This window comes from Chelonoidis abingdonii, chromosome 10 (assembly GCF_003597395.2).
Source record: "Chelonoidis abingdonii isolate Lonesome George chromosome 10, CheloAbing_2.0, whole genome shotgun sequence".
In the NCBI taxonomy this organism is placed as follows: Eukaryota; Metazoa; Chordata; order Testudines; family Testudinidae; genus Chelonoidis; species Chelonoidis abingdonii.
Genome location: NC_133778.1, coordinates 50,258,738 through 50,280,463, shown reverse-complemented (window position 1 = coordinate 50,280,463; position 21,726 = coordinate 50,258,738).

Genomic DNA, 21,726 nt, shown 5'->3' with positions numbered 1-21,726 from the left:
CAACCTGTAACGTTTCTCTCTCAGAATCAGGGAAGGAAACTAGTGCTGGGATTCCAAATGTGCTCAGCAGCTGTTCTGAGCAACAAGACAGAAGGTGAATACAGAGATGCTTCCATCAGTAGAAATTTAAATCTGGTTGCCCTGTCTTTTTTGGTCCGTGATTTAAAGTCCCTACCAATTTGACATTGATCCCTGATGTGCAGGTCCCCGTGGTTCACTTACTGGCATCAGTTTATTTGCTGAGTTTTAATCTTAAATAGCTAGATAGGTAGTTGACGAGGACTACTGACCCTGCCAAGTTTAGTTCTCTCTTCGAAAAACTTGCTTCCTATAAACAGTGTGCTTAGCCATGCAACATTGTCTTTGTGTTATTGTTTTTTCCCCTTCATTTGTTAAATCCACCTGTAACCCCTGTCTTAGATTGTAAGTTCACTGGGAAAGTATTGTTTTCTGTGTATTTAGCTCTTAGCACAATGGGCTCCAATCTGTCTATCAGAATACACATAATAAGTAACATTAATAATAATAAGAAGAAGAAGAAAATCCTATGCACATATTGATAACGATAATGGAAAGGTCTATATTTCATTTAATATAGCACTTGCTCACTTCACAGAAGGAGCTCTGGGTTACATGTCAGTTGTTTATCTCAGGCACTGATCAAACAACTACAAAACCTCTTGTGCTTCATTCTTAAATTCACAGTACTCTACTTCAAGTTCCACTTTACCATGAACATAGTGGTAGGTCACAGCAGTCAATACAACATGCAGCAATCTTTGGTAACTGAGGTAGGGAATCTTCAGAGTCTCTTTCCTCAAAGGCAGACAGTAAGTGTCTGGGGACAGCCCCTTTCCCATGATGACCTGTTCTGTCTGACCTCTTTCTTGGGTCACCCCTATGTGAAGTAGGAAGCTTTTTCTCAAAATATCTGGGTGACGTTGCCTATGCCTATTTCTAACCTGCTGCTGTGGTTTTCCCTCAGTCTTTTCATGCCAGTTGCTGAATAAATGGGACACTATGGTCCAAGTAGGGGTAAACAATTGATTTCATTCACTGAACACAATCGTACATGACTGCTCTTACTCCAGCCAGTTTCACTGTCATCTTTCATTGTCACTGCACTTACATTAATTATCACTTATAAGTGCCTACGTGGGCTCCTCACTATTTGAGGAGCTAGGAGGTTTGATTCCCAGCTTGCATAGACATACCCTGCACTAACTCTGGTTAAGTTAGGGAACTATAAATAGCAGTATAGCTGGGATAGCACAGGTGATAGATCAGACTAGCTGCCTGAGTATATACCTGCCCAGACCCCCTGCCACTGCCCATGCTATCCTGGCCACACAGTTCTTTTTCAGAGTAGCAGCTGTGTTAGTCTGTATCCACAAAAAGAACAGGAGTACTTGTGGCACCTTAGAGACTAACACATTTATTTGAGCATAAGCTTTCGTGGGCTACGGCCCACTTCATCGGATGCATAGAATGGAACATACAGTAAGAAGATATTTATACATACAGAGAACATGAAAAGGTGGAAGTATGCATACCAACTGTAAGAGGCTAATTAATTAAGAAAAGCTATTATCAGCAGGGGTGAAAAACTTTTTAGTGCACTAGCGCGACCAGACCTTGCATGGGTACATCTACACAAGCTGGGAATCACACCTCCCAACTCAAAGATGTACCTAGTAAGTACTGATCACTTTTATAGATTTCTTCTGTAAAGTGACTTGGAAATGCCTACGGTTCTCAGCTTCTTGGGAACTAGACATGAAAAGGGAGGATGGAATTCTAGGTCTATCAAGATATTGGAGACTGGATTGCTTTAGAAGCATCATGAGATATTTAGCAAGTCTTCACTTCAGATAACAGAAAATCTATCAATCCTACCTGTCAACCCTTCCTATCTTGTGCGAGGCATCCACATTTTCAGTTCAGCTCATTTTCACAGGGACCTCAGTTACTTTAAAGGTTGCAAAGAGAGCCAAACTCTTCTTTGTACATATATTTCATTCAGGAGGTGTTCTGGGGGCTTCTTCCTGTTCTGACACTTCATTTTAGGGAGACAATTTGAAGTGCTGATTTAGTCATTTAGGAATTTTTAAAATACTATTCTGGGTATTTAGTTTGGATTGTAGATCACCTAAAGAATCTATACACAAATCTGTCCCAAATGTTAAATTGGAGGCTGGTAGTACTGATTGCATAATGGTCCCTATTGCACTACTAGAATCAGAGACCTCAGACAGTGTTTTGTTCACTTTAAGTCAGATGGAAGAGAGGCCAGAAATGCATTCCATTCCTGCTTTCACGCGTAAGTGCACCACACAGAGAATCAAACAGGGAAACAAAGCATTTCCTCAGTATAGAACAATCTGGTTTAAGGAAATCCTAGACAGAGGATTGCAAGTAGACAAGGCAAAGTTATAAAAACAAACAGGTAACTAGTCCTGAGCCTCTGAGTCACAGATTCCTAGGACAGATGGGACTATTGTAATTATCTAGTCGGACTTCCTGTATAACACAGGCCACATAACTTCCCCAAAATACTTTCTAAAGCATATCTTTTAGATATTCATGAAGTTCAAAAATATGGAATTTTTAGAATTGCATTCATTCTGAATATCACACAATGTATCACCTTACGTGAAAAAGCAATTTTCAGAGCTAACAAAATTTCACAAAACCAAGAATTCTCCTCACACACACTTTAACCAGCATTGTGAAATTTTTCACACTACTCTAGCTGAAAATCACATTGGCACATCTAGTCTCAGGAGCCAGCTATAGTATTTGACCATGTTTTGTTTAAAGCTTTAACATAATTTAACATCATTCTTCATGTTTTTTGTACTCCTGAAACTCAAAAATAACTTTGCAGTTTTTCACGCTACAATACCGTAGGACATTAATTAACACAACATTTTTAGAACTGCCCATACAATTTGCATGGACATCAATGCAAGAAGTCATGTTTTTGGCACTCCTTGCCACTTTAGAAGATTAGAGAAAATAGCTTCCTTCTCATATGGCCTCCTTAGGAATTACTGGGAGCTGTGGTGAGAACAAAGTTTAAGGTATTTCACTTAGAAATGTGATTTTAAGCAAATGTATAGTTCATTTTTTTCAACCATTTTTTTGAAAAGGCTTTGCAGTATGTGAATGTGATGTTCTTGCGTAAGAGAAGGATTAACAGAAGAAACCACAACAGCTTCTAGGAGTCATAATGGCCCATCAGGAAGAAAGTATACAATAGAATAACCCATCTCCTTGGGACACAGCAAATTAGGCTCCAAATATGCTATTAAAGAACACGGGAAAACTAGATGCAAAACTAAATATATACATATATCATGCTTGCCAAAATAAATATTTGATCAGCAAAATAATATCCTATTAAAATGCCTAAATATATAATTCACTAATCCTAAATATGTGATTACAATCTTAAGTACATATTTACCTGCAAGACAAGAATGGCTCTTGACGAAATAACAATTGTTCTCAATAACACTTCATAAAAGATTTTTTTTAAAGGCAACTAAATATAAAAATGCTTTTTCTTAAAAAGATACAGAATGGTTTAAGACAGGTAAATCAGAAGTGGGGGTGACACATTCAGCCTTGAAGTAAGAGATTGCAACTCTTAACATCAGTAGAATTGTGCCCCTTATTTCTTAGCTAATGTTTCAGTCTTTTCATTAAATTTTTAAAATTTCTTCACATTTTCTGGTTCTGGGTGGAGTATACCACTGTGAAAAAAAATACTGCAAACAGTAAATAATAATTGAACTTTAATAGCACCTTTCATCCAAACACCTCAAAGCACTTTAGACACATTAGATGATTAAGCTTCACACTCCCCAACTGTGAGGAAGGTGGTATTATTATGCCATCTTATAGATGGATAAACTGAAACACAAAGTTTAAGTGATTTGTTCAAAGTCTCACACTAACTCAGTGGTAGAGCTGGGAAGAGAATCCCAAAGTCCTGTATGCCATTCCCTGCTTTAAGCACTAGACAGTATTGTTTCTGTCTTGGAAAAGTCAGATGCACCACTTATTTATAATATCCATATTGTACTTGCAGTGTGTCACCATTGCTTCATGCCAATAACTAAATTCATGAGTTAGTAAATGAGAACTGTACAGGATTCCTTTCCTTTCAAATTATCACTCCAATTCAGCAAAGGCCATAAGCACACACTTTAGTGCTTTCTATACTAGGAGGAGCCAAGTGGTTTGCCTATTTTAAACGAGGTGCATGTTTTTAAAGAAACTTTATAATAGATTTGGGAAATGATGTACAGTGAGTGAACATCAGGGAATATCCTACCAGAGAGAACTTTTAAAGAAAGCGTAAAATATTTGATCTAGAGGATATTCCAATAAACGTTTGTAGATAATAAACAGACAAAAGAGAGACTGAAACAAACACATACGGGGCCAGTGCAACTCATTAGGAGACTTCGGCGGTCGCTTAGGGCACTAATATTTTGGGGGCGGCCACCATGGCAGCCGGATCTTTGGCTGCCCTGGTCATCGGCGGTATTTCGGGGGCGGGACCTTCCACTACCTCTGTCGGGGGTAGTATTTCAGGGGCAGGACCTTCTGCCGCCTAGGGCGCCAAAAAAGCTGGCGGCGCTCCTGAACATATAACATATGTATCACCATTAATAAAGATGAGTGAAAAAGTTTATGAAAAAATGGACTCATCAATAAATATCACATTCACTAATTCATTGTAAATAATACTGAGTATTCTCATGGTTGCAGTGACTCAGAAGCCTAGAATCTAAGTTCTGTCCCAACTGCTTTAGATACTGGAAGCTCACTGACCTCTCTGAAGGTGTACTAATGCCAGATGACTCTGCTGACCCAGTGTTTGTACAGTTCAATCTCGTGGCCCACTCAGTATAGCAAAAGCCCAGAAAGCCAGGTAAAGTGGCCACACTATATGCATCTGACCTCCAATACAGAAGAAATGAATGAAAGTGGGTTTTTGTTTGGACTTCAATATTCCGCTCCAATGTTTACAATCCCAAATATTGTAGCAATGTGGTAGTGCATGTCAGCCAGGAAGAGAAACTGTCTCGTCTTGAAACAAAAATAAAAGTGGACTATTTTCATCATACAATCTGAATCAAGTGTGGAAATCAAACATATGTCATAAATGGTGTAAAGTAGATTTTTAAAGTTGTTTCTATTCAAGTAATTAAGGCACTGTCTGTAACGTGTGTCAGGGATTGCTTAAAAATGACATATATGATTCTAACCTGACAATTTATCTTTAAGAATTATAAAAAACACAACAGGGATGATAGTGAGCATCTGTATAGTACTTTATATTTTCAAATGATAGAAATGAACAAATTAATCAAGTAGTCATTTAATAGAAGGCACTAGGGTCCAGCAGAATGGATTAGTCTATAGTACTGAAGGCTGCACCGAGAATAAGAAGGAGCCTCCCTCCTAGCAGAAAGGTCATTAACTACATGGAAAAGATGCATTTCTGGGATTTGGCCATAGCAAACCTCAGACTGAAAACAATTAAATGCTATTTTCCTGACAGAGGGTACTGGGGAAATGGAGGAAGGCCATGTCCTGAGGTAAAGAACAGGGCAGTGGTTAGAGTGTCATAATCAAGCACAGTTCTTCAAGAAGGGAGTTGCTTGCAGCAGATTTGAGAAAGTAAAGGAATTATTTAAAATAGTAGTAATGTGGAGAACAACCAGGGAGGAAGCAGAACAAAGAAATGGGATCAAGAGGGAGGTGGTTTCCATTCAGAACTAGATGTCAGAAATGTTAGTTGGGAGCAGGGAGGGGAAGAAGTAGGAGGAGAAATTGTTAGTAAGCCAGATGGAGAGATGATAGACATGGAGCAAATATTGTCATGCATCAGGACAGCAGTGAAGGAAGTAAATTCCTTCCCTGGACAAAGAGCTGGAAAAGTAGAATAAAGTGAATGGTGGAGAACAGAATTAACAGTATGGAAGTAACCATCTGAACTGACACACACATACACAGAAAGGAAAGTGCTCCTAGCTAGATGATACAGCCTTTTCCACTAGTACTCAGTAGGAGTATGTTGCTGTTTTATATTGAATCCAAGACCACAACATGCACTCTGGCTGTCATTTTCTCTAACTGAGACATAAGAACTTAACAAAGGTAAGGAGTTACAATACCTTAAGAGAAACAACCCATCATTTTCTTCCAAATCTTGCCAAGAAAAAGATGATAAATTTAATTTCATATTTGAATAGAAAAGCACAGCATTACATGTCGCAGAGATTCACCAGCACATATTCTTGATTATATCATGTTTTTAAACTAGTGCACACCAGCAATCATGTTCTGAACACTTCAAATTGGTTTATCAGTGGTTAAGGAGATTACTTACAGTGTTAGCTGCTTTCTGAGTGGGAAAACAGAAAAGAGCTCAGACCTTGAGTCACGCATTATAATGGCCGGTTTTATGTTCTTAATAAAGTTGCATGACCTGCACATAACAGATGAACTGTCCTTGATACAAACAAACACTAAGTTAGAGAAAATAAAGGTTAGAAAAAGTTAGAAAAGTAAATTCTGAACAGGAGTAAGGATTCTTTTGTTATTCAAAAGCTATCAAGTACCCTGGGCAGTCAAATACAGAGCAAAAATTTCCAGTAAATTATGCAAAGAGTACTGATTTCTTTATGGACTTTCTGAACTATGGTAGATTTCACATGATAATTGATTATAAATTATAATTTTTCCAAAATAATGCGAGGGGAAATTTGCAGAAGCGTGGTCTCTCTTTTTCATGCAAAATTTGCATGCACAAAATCTACAGGTGCAAATCTGAGTAGTTGATCCTCATTGCCGGTGTAAATCAGGTAGCTAGAGGTGCAAATGCTCAAGTTTATCCTGAGGAAGGGAAAAAGCATGAATTAATAGGAAAACACTAAATTCCTTGACAGAAAAAATAAAAGTATTATCTGGAAGTGGATAAGGACTATACTGTAATGTACTACAAAGTGATCAATACAGGAAGTACTGCAGTTCTATACAGTGTTCTTTCGGTAATGTGCCGGCCTCTTGCATTTGTCCTCTACCTCTTAAATTATCTGACTTTTCTCCTTCCTTCTCAAGGATGCAAAATACTAATAACAAACATTTATTTTGCGGCATCTCCCGAAGGTTACAATCCATGTGAGCTAACTTACATGAGTCAAGTCACATATTTTATTTGCAAAATACTAGATATGTGACACATTCTGGTGGTTCTATTCCATCGATAAGTCAGTTAACTATGTGCATGCTGGTGCTTTACATTTCTGTGACATCAAAAATGAGGATACATTTGACAGAAGTTTATATAGTGCACTATGGCTTGAAAATGCCAGGCAAAAATGTCAAGAAAAAAAGTCCATGGGGTTTCCATTGGATGCTAAAGTCTCTATGAAACCACTGTGACACAGTGATTTTGACAGCTGTAGTTTCCAAGAAGTCATGCTAAATGACCCAGGTATTATCAAACTTCTCTCTCCCAACTATTTAAGTATTAAAATGACAAATCATAGGGGTGGCTGTTAGCCTGAAGACACTGCCATTCTATTATTTAAAGTCTGGGTTTTTCTAAATGCCTGAGATTTCTGTGTGAAAAAATAATGAACTTTAAGAAATGTCACTTTTACTAACAGAAATTACAGCTTGAATACCTGGATATGAATATTAAATATAAAAAAGTACATTTAAATAATATAAGGCTGTGACACAAACTGACAAAAGCAAGGAAATCCAAAGGCACAGCTGACACTCTCTCCTTAATTCATAACGCTGTGGGGAGAAGAGGCCTGGGGAGGGCAAGAGTATAGTTTAAAGATCTAGCAATGATCCTCAGTTCAAATTCTTTTATTCTTGCCATTTTGTGTTCATGCCTTCAACAAAAACCCGCAACTCTTAAAATACATTAATTCCGTTTAGTCTTTTTTAAAAAAAATACATAGGAAACTTTTCATGGAAGATTGTCAATTGCACTTTACTCACCACTAGACTCAAACAGTTCCTTTAGGGTCACTTCACAGGTGGATGGGTTTATTTTACAGGGTTTTCTTATGTTCCGAAATGAATAACTAAACAGTCTTGTCTAAAACTAAGCATATTTCAAGAAGGCACTGTCCAATGACTTGTCACCACACAAAAGCTCTAAAAGTGGTATATCCACCCCCAATGTGGATGCAGTTACCTCAGTATAAAATTGCTTATACCAGATAATCTATACCAGTGGTCCCCAACACAGTGCGGGGCATCTATGAGCACCTGCGTACTGGCTGGCCGACAAGCATCCACCAAAATGCTGCCAAAAAACTATACCAGGAAAAAAAAATCACATCCCTAACTGACAAAGTTATACCAGTACAAAGACTGTGTGTAGACCAGACCTCGTTTCCCAACACCCCATCCCTTCCAACACACACACAAAGCTCTGCCAGTACACCACAATACTAAGCTGCAACACCCACGGTACTTAAATTCTGAACCTATACCAAGTAGCCTTCCAAGTAGCCTTCCAAAAATGCCTGGCAATTTTGTGATTTAGACAGAGGCTTAGGAGCTAGACAGGGATGACCAGTCATCTCCACTCATGATCAAAATCAGCCTTTGAACATTGTTCAGTCAATAACAGTCCAGACTGCGACCTATGTGACATCCTTAGAGCCATTCGGGTAGTACTGGATGCAGCCCACAATGGTAAAAAGGTTGAGAACCACTGGCTTGGATCTTACCATCCACTTCTCCACCTCATAGGAGCCCCAAACCTCCCACCCTGTTCCATTAACCAGCACCTCCTTTTCAAGTCCATTACCAGTCCAATTATCTGGCCACTGGATGCCTACCCAATGAAGTACCTGCACTGGACATCCACCCTACACTTACAAAATAAGTTGCGACATGTAACCTAACCACTTTTCTCCTCACCATAATAGGTCCTCCCTGTCACCTACTGTGAGGAAGGTGAAAAATCCCACTCCACCAAAGCCAATATGGTGGTGAAAAAAATTCCTTCCCAATCCCCCTAAAAAGGAGCGACTACAGTAATGCCCACAGCAGGTCCTAAACCTAACCTGATATTCGCACCTCAAGAGGGGTGAGGGTGGGTTCTATCTTTCCTGCTGCACAGAGAAAAGGCTTCCAATGCCCAGGGTTACACTTTTAAAGCCTGCCAATGAGAACCATCATTTCCTCTGAAACATCTGGCATCAGCCACAGTCAAAAGACAGGATACTGGGTTAGATGGCCCATTGATCTGACCCAATATGGCTGTTCTTATTCTTGGCAGCAGGGATATGTATGTGGTTAGTGGGGTTTTTTGGTTTGTTTTTTGGAGGGAGATCATGAACGGTGAAGTGGGAAATTAGTAGCTTCCTAAAGAAACACAAAGAATTGGGGCGGGAAGTTGATCTTCCAAAGTCCCTGTGGTTAGAGAGACAGAAGATCAGAGTAAGCATGCATTAAGATGCCCCTAAAAAGACAACTTACCACCTGATTCAAATCTCTCCTCCACAATGACCACAAGTGAGTTTATAATAAAATCTGTAAATTATTCCCTTCTAAAGTTTTGGGCAAAGGTTTGGGCCAATTCTTTTTTTTAATCTGAACCAGCTAACTCATCCCTAATAAGCACTCAGAACAAATGCCACTGAACAAAAAGGAATAAAAAAGAAATATGATAAGGAGAAGAAAAAAGATCAGAACATAAGAACGGCCGCACTGGGTCAGACCAAAGGTCCATCTAGCCCAGTATCCTGTCTACTGACAGTGGCCAATGCCAGGTGCCCCAGAGGGAGTGAACCTAACAGGCAATGATCAAGTGATCTCTCTCCTGCCATCCATCTCCACCCTCTGACAAACAGAGGCTAGGGACACCATTTTTACCCATCCTGGCTAATGGCCATTTATGGACTTCACCACCATGAATTTATCCAGTTCTCTTTTAAACTCTGTTATAGTCCTAGCCTTCACAACCTCCTCAAGTAAGGAGTTCCACAAGTTGACTGTGCACTGCGTGAAGAAGAACTTCCTTGTATTTGTTTTAAACCTGCTGCCTATTAATTTCATTTGGTGACCCCTAGTTCCTGTATTATCGAAATAAGTAAATAACTTTTCCTTATCCACTTTTTCCACATCACTCATGATTTTATATCTCTATCACATTCCCCCTTAGTCTCCTCTTTTCCAAGCTGAAGAACCCTAGCCTCTTTAATCTTTCCTCGTATGCGACCCATTCCAAACCCCTAATCAGAATGCTTCTTAACTGTGCTGTGATCTCTCTCCATTCAATGCAAAGCAAATGACACAATTCTGCAGATAGATCAGAGAAATAATACATGTCATAGTTTCAGGGCAGCTGCCTCTGTAGATGCCCTACATGGTCCACTTCAAGAGTGCTCAGGCAGGTCTCCAGTCATCACCTGTCTCTGCACAGAGATCCTTGTTCCACTCCTTTGTGAGTGGAAGTTTTAAGGTCAGACAGCTGGGCCTTACACCGTGATATCCCTAGCAAGCCAGTCTTCCTAAAGGTCAGCACCTGAGCTGTGCTCTCTCTCCAAGGACAATTATGGTGTTTTTACGAGTACTCTCACTGCTCTTCCACACAAGCACATTTATTCTTAGGGCAAAAGCATTACAGAGAAAACAAACATATAAAAACCGCTTTAAACCGCACATTAAACATACCAGAAATCACCCATCTTCCACCTGGGGATCAGATATGCCAGCGTCCCTTCCAACCCTTCAAAAGGGTTGGGGCCTCCTCTTGGACAAAGAGTCACGTCCATTTGCTGAATCAAAATGAAGGCCACAAGACTGCTCAAGCTCATCCTTTTAGTCCAGAAGCCCTTTATCTCCTAGTCTCTGAAAAACCAAGCCTGAACTTGTCTATGCAAATCACCCCAGAATTTCTTTAGAGTTGTTTACAATCTCTGGAGTAATCACCCCCTACTGCTTTAGTTCCTATAGCAGGTGTGGTAACTCTCCCTTATGGTGTAGGCCATAATCAGGCATAAGCCACTCATAAATTTAATACAATGGTCCCCAAAGATATTGCATGAGGTTGCACTATTTACCACAATACACACAGAGCCGGCACACAAGTTTTTGACTTTCCATTTGACAGTATGTAGTAGTCCCACAGACACTGCACATAGCCTACTAATTCTCTACCACTATCATAGTGCTTGCACCTCTAACTCTCACTCTTGTACTCCCACTTTCCTTTCAAAGCTGGATGAGAGACTGTTTTGGTTGAACTAGATTCAGCTCACTATAGTGTTGCTCTCTGTTAAAACACTAGAAGAACTGATTCAAGCATTAGAGTTTACAAATAAACAGTGTCCTTGTATTTCTGGTCAACAGTAAACGAACTAGAGATATCTTTCTACCCCAGTTTAATAAATGTGTTCTCTATTGTGTTCTCTCTTCTATAATTTCTCCCTTGCATTTAAAAACTCTGATATTTCTAGGAATCCTGCCACAATAACAGTGATACCAACTGACTGTCCTATTACGCTTAAGGAAAAAGTTCTATAGTATTTAATAGATAATGATAATCTTTCCATAGGCTCCAGAATTCAATAGAAAATTCTACAGAATGGTTTGAAACCTTTAGAAAGCTTATCATTTTCTTTTAAGTAATGTACTCTTTCTTAGACTAATTTTAAGAAAATTGTAAATTTCTGCTGAACCTTATTAGTTTCATTACTATTCACCTTCTCTATCACTACACCTATATCAAGTTCATTGTTCAGGATTTTGGTCTTCAAATCTTCTCCTTTACATTTAACTCTTGTAGTTTGCTTAGTGAGCAAAGTGTGCATTGATCCTAGAGCCAGGAACTATTGTTATTACTAATTATTTGTAGTGTGTAGAGGTCTCCTCAGAGATCAGAGCCACACTGTGCCTGGACACTCTCCACCTACGTTGTAAGAGATAATCTCTGACATGAGCAACTTACAATCGAAATAGACAGACAGTCAAAGGATAGGCTCAAGGAAGTATTAATCACCATTCAACGGACAGAGAATGGAGACAGAGATAAGCGACTTGCTCAAGGTCACACAAGCAGTTTGTGGCAAATCTCTCAAGTGCCAGTCCAATGCCTTAACTATAAGACCTTCTTCCCATCACACAATTTTTGGATAAAAGCATCTAACACCAAGAAGTGAACTTGGAAAAGAGGACAGACTGATTTTGAGAGGTATTTGGAGGAACTGACTTGCGTTGCTAAGCATCTGTACTCTTATTCTGAATAGACGTATAATTTAATTACTAACAAATAACTGCAACCAGCACATGGCAAAATAAACTAGGAGTTTGTGGTATCACACAGTATAACGCCAACAGATCCCGGTCGTTGGTGAGTGGGATCAAACCTGAAACCTCTGAAGCTAAGTGCATGAGCCTCTACTGCATGAGCTAAATGCCACATTTGACAACTGGGGTCTATCAGCATTACAGGTGGGGGCTCATCCGGGTGTTACAATAGCTCTAACACATGTTGTTCTTTGTCCTTTGGCTGGATACATGCTAGCAGCAAGGGAAGTAACGTGACTCAATGTACACACACCATATAGGAGGACCTTTTCCCACCCACATAAATGCGCACACACATCTCTCTAAATAGACTTTTTTTACCTAGGAATTATGAAATATGTGACAATTCCAAAATTATTTTATCGCAGCTATGTAAATTTTCCTTTGAATATTACAAAAGACTTTGCAAGTACTATTTAGTAATACATCAATCCTATAATATGTGGAAGGCTTATTGTCCCTTTCTGAGAGTGCATGAAGAGAATGGTGAAATGACACAGATACTGAGTCACTGGCAAAGCTAGGCACAGAATACCCATAGTCCCTTCCAAAGGCCACAGTTCCTCAGACAACAACACTCTTGTAACTTGCTGACGTTAGTCAGCTAGTAGCCTGCAAGGAAGCCTGTGCAACTCCAGTGACTCTGGAATCAGTACCTGGCTGCCCAACCATAATTCACCCTTCCCTTGGATTCCCCTACTCCTTGCTTTAAACATTACTTTGAGGCCCAACTACATGTGTGCTGAGGCACGCTATAGAATTCCCAGATGAGCTGTTGCACTGGCACACAATGGAGTTTGGGGGTGTTCTGAATCCTTTCTGATATTCAAAGCCTCCTGGATTCAACTACGCACCAGAATGCAGAAACAAAACCCACAGGAGTTCCTGTGAATAGTCACCCTCTTTTTAGTCTATTTCTAATTCTGGATATTTTGTTCCTGACAAGCAGGGCCGGCTTTAGGAACTGCGGGGCCCGATTCAGCGGCGGTCTGGGTCTTTGGCGGCACTTCAGCAGCAGGTCCTACTCACGGGTCTTCCGCACCACTGAAGGACCCGCTGCCAAAAACCCAGACTGCCGCCAAGTGAGTAAAAATTAAAAAGTGAGGCGCTCTTCCTTAGGGTGTGGGGCTCTCTAGGGCACGGGCGCAGGGCCCTCTTAGGCTGGGGGCCCAATTCGGGAGAATCAGGGGAATCGGCCTAAAGTCAGCCCTGCTGACAAGCAGATTTTGTCAGTGAACCAGGAAGCCAGGACTTCATGGAGCTTCATACTGTACTACGTCATAAAAAGTGACAATTTTATGTTACCCATAATGCAACAATAAACCGTGTTACATTCTGCCAGTATCCTTGCTCTGTCCACAGCAAGAACCCCCCCACCTCCTCTCCCTTTCAAGATTTTGCCCAAAGAACGAAGTAAAAATTATGAGTGCAGAATAAGGATGTGTCATGTAACCTGCTGCCATGAATAATTTCTCTGCCACTGTCAGCAATGCTGCCATGCTTCCTGTCAATCAGGCTGTGATATGGGAGTCACCTTCAGTTCCTCCCTCTCTCTCATTCAGGCTGCCTCCAAATCTTGCCATTCTGCCTCCCAAACATTTCTAATACCTGTCCTTTTCCTTCTGTGTACACATGATAAACCTCTTATCCACACCCTCATCACCTTTTCAACTTAATTAATATAACCTACTTTTATTCTCTGGCCTCCCAGACACTTGCATCACCACTGATCTTTACAAAACACAACTCCAAAGATCATCTTTCCTGCCAATCACTCTGACCACATCACCTCACTGGCTTCCTTTCATCCACTGTACCAAATTCATCCTTGTCAACCTCCAAGGTTCTTCACAACCCATTCCCTTCTCTTCTTCACAAATGACATCAACCCTGACCCCTACTTATCCACTCCTCCCACAAACATCTTCGTATTTTCTTCCATGCCATGCATAGAACACCTTCCCTAAGCTGTGTATGCTATCACTGCAGCACATGCACTGTCTACCTGCCAGGGAGCTACAACTCAATGTGCGGGAAACCACCCATGTAGACAGGGCCTTACGCTTCGGCTTATGCCTAAAACTACCATTATCTCCTTCAAATCCCTTCTTAAGACCCCCTTCTGCCATAGTGCCTACAAGAAATCAGCTAATGCTTGATGGCTAGGCTAAGGGGAGTTGGGAAAGTAAATATTTATTTATAGAATTACAAAACATTGTCTCTGTGCATACATGTACACGCACACCCAGTGAGCATACCTAAAAAGTTAATATTGATTCTATCAGTATTCTCCTATAAGTATCGGGAACATCTCTGAAACCTGTAATATCTCCCATAATGAAAATGAACTTTTACTCCTGGCCATAATATGTGTGTCTGTGTGTGTGTGCTGGCAGCTGTGTTCCTGTCCATCACGTTTTATGTTGCTCAATTTAGATTGTAAACTCTTTGGCACAGAGGCTGTGCCTACCAATATATTTGTACAGCACCCAGGACAAATAGACACTGTATAAATATACAGCACCTCAAGTTGCTACAGTAATGCACATTTTCAAAGAAACAAAACTCAAGTTAGGTACCAAGGGAGTGGGCTCCAAACTCCCATTTTTGTTTTTAAGAATCTCTCCCTACATTAACAATAATGAAATAGTAATGCTTGGAGAGAGAGAGAGAGCTGTGTTACGTGTCAGACATCCAATCTCATTTCCACAAAACAGTCTGAAAGTTTCACTCATTTCTCTGGCCAAATTCAAACACCTGCTAGCTAGTCATTTATATATTCTAAGACAGCAAAGCCTTTATACAGTAAATGAAAATATCACTATATCAGGGAGATAGATTGCATTGCACAAAGAACCAGACACATGCTATTTTATCTTATTTTTGTCATGCAATTATGAATTATCTGATCTTTTGCATTTATTAGCGAGAGGGCTGAACACATGATGAAATCTTAGTTTAGTATGAAATGATGTGTACATTAAAATAATGCCTTCTGGCCAGTGATTTCACAGTAGAATAGGATTATTGTTTCACTGAGGTACACAGAGGAAAAAGCAGAACCTCGTGAACTGTTCACCATATCAAGGAATTCACTATAGCGGTTCTACTGTACAAATAAAATAATAATAATAATGTGAATGTTTGTGTGGGATAGGATATGTGCCTTTGACATCACTGTGACTTTTGAATGTTATAAAAGAAATGAAAAATAAAACCTCTTGCCCAAGAAATACAGCACAATCAAAATGTTATGTGCAAAGCTGAGCCTTTGGAACAACAGTGCATAAAACGCCTGCCATACAAAAGCAACAACAACAAAACATCGATTCAAGGCAAAGTCTGTATTCTCTCTATTATTCTCACGCTGGTATCCAGTTACAGAAGAGTACTGAACACATCTCAAAAATGAAAATAAGTGGTACCTTCAACAAGCCTTTATCAATTATGCAATCAGAGAACCCCATGCTGAATGTTTACTTAGTTAGTATGCAGCCCTATTGTTCTTAATGGGATTACTCATAGTGGTAAGCACTAGGTTTGCAGGACTGGACCCAGAGATGATCCATTTTATCATGCAAACACAAACTGTAAGAGAGAATATAGGTGCTATTTGTGTCATCGTTTTTTTCAACATACTGAATTTATCTTCTTTCACTGAATATAGGTTTAGCTCCTTTAAAATACATAAATAACCTGCTGGTGGTTGGGTACAGACAGGAGGCAGGATCATGCATATAGGATTTTAACCCAGAAGTGTCTAATTTGTGATCTGTAGAGCACCTGCTGTGGACCAAGATGATTTAGCTACTCACACAGTGACCATTCCTTCCTATTTCCACCTGCTAAAGTGCATTAAAAGAACTAAAAATATAAGGATTTTTCCATATTAGCAAAAATTGTAGGAACTTAATATAATTATGAGGAAGAAATGGTCTGCTCGTTTATGAATGCGGAGGCTGGCGGTCCATGGGACAATCTCAGTATTAAAATATGTTCTACGTTATGAAAAAAGTTTGAAGACCTTTGAAGTAGTCCACTTAGCAGGAAGGAATATACATCACTATTCTGATACATTTATTATCTGACTTTGTTTCAGTGACTCTAGACTGATAGACTTTAATGCCAGAAGGGACCATCGTGATCATCTAGTCTGACCTCCTGCATATTGCAGGTCACAGAACCTCACCCACCCATTTCAGTAATAGACCTATAACCTCTGGCTGAGTTATTGAAGTCCTCAGATCATGATTTAAAGACTTCAAGTTACAGATTATCCATCATTTACACTAGTTTGCACCTGCAAGAGACTCATGCAGAGGATGGCAAAAAAAATAAAAACCCTCTGCCAATCTGATGCAGGGGAAAATTCCTTCCCGACCCCAAATATGGTGGTCAGTTGGACCCTGAGCATTTCCACAAGACCCACCAGCCAAACATCTGCAAAAGAATTCTCTGTGGAAACTCAGAGCCCTTCCCATCCAGTGCCCCATTGCTGGGGATATTTACTATTAGCAACCACAGATCAGCTACATGTCATTGTAAAAGCAGCAAAGAATCCTGTGGCACCTTATAGACTAACAGACGTTTTGGAGCATGAGCTTTCGTGGGTGAATACCCACTTCGTCAGATACATGTAGTGGAAATTTCCAGGAGCAAGTATATATATGCAAGACTCATCCTCCCTGATTGAACTAACCTCATTATCTCTAGCTTGCTTGCATATATATACCTGCCCCTGGAAATTTCCACTACATGCATCTGACGAAGTGGGTATTTACCCAAGAAAGCTCATGTTCCAAAATGTCTGTTAGTCTATAAGATGCCACAGGATTCTTTGCTGCTTTTACAGATCCCAGACTAACCGGCTACCCCTCTGATACAATGCCATGTAGATAGTTTCATTCATTTATGTCCCCTTCCAAAAACTTTATCTCAAACCATCTTGAAAGCCAGTTAAGTTTTTCGTTTCCCCACTACTCCCTTGGAAGCTGTTCGGAATTCAGTCTTTGGTGGTTAGAAAATTCCAGAACATAAAACGGCCAAACTGATCAGACAAACGCCCATCTAGCCCCAGTATCCTTTCTGACAGTGGCCAGTACCAGGTGCCCCAAGGGAATGAACAGACAAGGTAATCATCCAAGCCATATTCCTGTCGACTCTTTCTCAGCCTGTGGCAAACAGATGGTTTAGGGACACCAGCCACCTGACCATCCTGGCTAATAGCCATTGATGACTTATGCTCCATGAATTTATCTGTTCTGTTTTTTAATCCTGTCTATAAGTCTTGGCTTCACAACATCCTCTTGGCATCAAAGAGTCCATTAGGTTCTGACATGCGGCGATTGTAAAAATACTTCTTTTGGTTAGTTTTAAACCTGCTGCCATTATTGATTTCATTTTGGTGAACCTTAGTTCTCCGCGTTATGAGAAGAGTACAATATCAACTTCTTTCCTTCACTTATTCTGTTCCTTTCCCTCCATTCATACTCCCTCCTGAAGTCAAATCTGGAAATTAAAAAAAACCCCATCAATCCTCTAGTCACTTCTAAGCTGAAAATAATCCAAGTCTCTCCTACATTTTGGCCTCCGTTCCATACCCTAAATCATTTGTTATTGCCCTCTTTCTGAACCTTTTTCAATTCCCAATATACTGCTTTTTTGAAGATGGGCGACCACAATCGCATCAGTATTACAAGATGTGGGCATACCAATGGATCTATGATAGAGGCAATATTGAATATTCTTCTGTTCCTTATTTATCCTATCCTTTTCTTAATGATCTCCCCAACAGTCTTTGCTTTTTTGCAACTTGTGCTCGCTGCACTACTGGAGTGGTGTTTCAGAAAACTATCCACAATTACCCAGAATCTCTCTTTCTTAGTGGTAACAGCTAATTTAGACCCCCCATCATTTATATGTATTAGTTGGCGATTATCTTTCAATGTGCATGTACTGCCTTATCCAACATTTGAATTTATCTTGCCATTTTGTTGCCCAGTAACCCAGTTTTGAGAGATCCTTTTGTAGCTCTTCGCAGTCTGCCCTGAGATGTAACTATATCTAGAATAGTTTTGTATCCATCCGCAATTGTGCTCCGCTCAACAGTGTTGCCCCTTTTTTCAGATTCATAATTATGATATAGTTGAATAGCAACTGGCCCCAGTATAGACGCTGGGACATACCACTATTTACCTCTCTCCATTCTGGAAACTGGCCTTTATTCCTACCCACCCTTTGTTTCCTCTTTTTAACCAGTCACCAATCCATGAGAGGACCTTCCCTTTTATCCAATGACAGCTTATTTTGCTTAACAGCCTTTGGTGAGGGACCTTGTCAAAGGCTTTCTGAAAATCTAAGTACACTATATTCACAGGATCACCCTTGTCCACATGCTTGTTGATCCCCTCAAAGAATTCTAGTAGATTGGTGAGGCATGATCTCCCTTTACAAAAACCATGTTGACTCTTCAACAACAAATTATGTTCATCTATGTGTCTGACAATTTTGTTCTTTTCTATAGTTTCAACTAGTCTGCCTGGTACTGAAGTCAGACTTACTGGCCTGTAATTGCCAGGATCACCTCTGGAGTCCTTTTTAAGAATTGGCTTCAAATTAGCTATCCTCAAGTCATTTGGTACAGAAGCTGATTTAAATGATAGGGTACAGACTACAGTTAGTAGTTCTGTAATTTCACATTTGAGTTTCTTCAGAATTCTTGAGTGAACACCATCGGGTCCTGGTGATTTATTACTGTTTAGATACCATCTGGTCCTGGTCCATCTAATTTCAAGCCTAAACTTGTTGATGGCCAGTTTATATGCATTTGTTCTTATGTCCACACTTGCGCTTAACTTAAATAACTCCTCTCCCTCCCTCATACTGATCCCTCTGATGTATTTATAGAGAGCAATCATATCTCCCCTCAGCTTTCATTTGGTTAGGTTAAATATACCAAACATTTTGAGTCTACTCTCACAAGGCAGGTTGCCATTCCTCTGATTATCTTAGTAGCCCTTCTCTGCACCTGTTCCAGTCTAAATTCATCTTTCTAATACATGGGAGACCAAATTGCACACAGTATCTGCAGATGAGGTCTCACTAGTACCTTGAATAATGGCACTGTTACTTCCCCATCTCTACTGCAAATACCTTGCCTGATACATCCTAAGATTGTATTAGCATTTTTCACAGCCACATCACATTGGCAGCTCTTAGTTCTCCTGTGATCAGGCAACAAACCCAAGTCTTCCTCCTCCTCTGTCACTTCCAAATGACAAGTCCCCAGTTTATGGCAAAAATTCTTGTTAGTCTCTACGTGCATGATCCTGCACTTTGCACAATTAAATTTCATCCCATTTTTATTACTCCAGTTTTCAAGGTCATCCAGATCTTCTTGCATGATATTCCGATATATACTACTGGTTGCATCGTTATTAGGTAAACTGTCCTGCTATCCACAATAATGGATACAAGGCAGGTGAGGTAATATCTTTTACTGGACCAACTTCTGTTGGTGAACACGCTTTCAAACTTTTTACCTTGTCTCTCTCATATCCTGGACCACTATAAACAATACTATTTGCAATAATAAGCATTTAAAGAGTGTTAGTTTTCTTTTGTAACCCAACACCACACACTTGTCTAACTCAGAGCCAAAGACAAATTGAAGCAGTCCCTGGTAACTATGTGTTCATTTCTTTTCTTACATATGTCCTTCTAACCTAGATAAGATATGTGAATGGCATATGGATTTTTACAGAAAGGCAGCATTTTCACTTGGAAGAGCACCTCCAGGCTATCCAAATTGCCAGTTCTGTTGGTTATAAGTATGATGGATAATAAATTCATTGAATCCCCACAGAAACCTCATAACAATGTTCTTCCTTTTCCTTAACTACCTCTCCCTCCTTTTATTATGAGATATGTATCCAAAATCTGCCCAAACACAAGAATAATAGTGGAAATGTAATTGAATTTACCTGCAATATTTTTTCCTTTAACTCTTAAGACTGAATAACTGCACAGCATGTGGTTTTTCACTTTTGTGCTTGATGCTCTCTGTTGATTCACAGCAGGGCCACGGGGATTGTTCCAGAACAAGAGAGGGAGTAAAAGAGAAGCTGCACAATTCCAGCAGTGAGAGAACAAGGATTTATACCTGTCAGTTCCTGAAAACTGGGACTATCCATTAAGAGAAAAGGTTCTGATCACAGGATACTCTAGTTAAAATTATCTAGTAAGTTAGACCAATGGTTGCATTCCCATCTTAAAGTTAAAGAAAATCTCTAGCTTAATTGAAGACATTAAGGAAACTATTAATCAGTCTTGTTGTGGAAAGACCTTACAAGCTGAATTCCAAAGTGTTCTCTTCATTAGTTCCAGTTATCGATCTACTTTAGGCACTTGCAATCATATATATTCTATTTGCCAGGGCTCTGGGTCATTCATCAACAATAAAATTAATGAAATCCTACAATAATAAAAGAACAGTAATGAAAAAATTGTGAATTACAAAAAACATTGTGTGCCTTTAAATGATCCTCAACATGCCCAGCTCCAAGCTTCCGCAGGATCCCAGAGTAGCTGCAACATTGTGTTATAGGGTACATCTACACTGCACGATTATTTCGAATTAGCTTAATCCGATATTACAAAACAGATCTAATAAAATCGGTTTAGCACGTCCACAGTGGGATCACAAAATCGATTGTTTGCGTCCATGGTCCAAAGCTACCATCGATTTCAGGAGCGGTGCACTGTGGGTAGCTGTTCCTCAGCTATCCCATAGTTCCCACTTCCGGGTTGAGAGCACAGTGCGTGATTGGGCAGAAAACATCTGCTCTTCACCGCAGCAGCATCGCGTCTGCCAGCAGCATTCAGTACACAGAGGGTGACATTTACAGTACTCAAGGAATTATTTATTTTACTTTTCTTTCACGGTCGGGGGAGGGGAGGGACTGACGAGCTGTTCCGTGAACCATGCAAGACACCGTGTATTAAGCTACAGACATTGGGCGCTCAGCCAAGAATGCAAATAGTGCTGTGGAGAATGGTAGCTGTAGTCCTCCTTAAACCCCCTCCTTCCCTTCCTCCCTCCTGACCATCCGTTTGCGTCTCTGCGGCTTCCGATTTTTTTGTTTGTTTCTCTGTTGACACGCATTCTGCTCATCGTGCTTAGTCCAGGGGACGTTATTTTTCAACGCTTCGCGACATTTCTATCTTCGTTTTCACCTGGAGCTCAACTGAACCATATGACTCATGTGTCTCACTCACTTACCTGCGGATCCTAAAGATCTGGTGATCTTCCGTAGATGTTCCAGTAGCAGGAGCTACTTGTCATTTGAACTTGCATCTCCACCG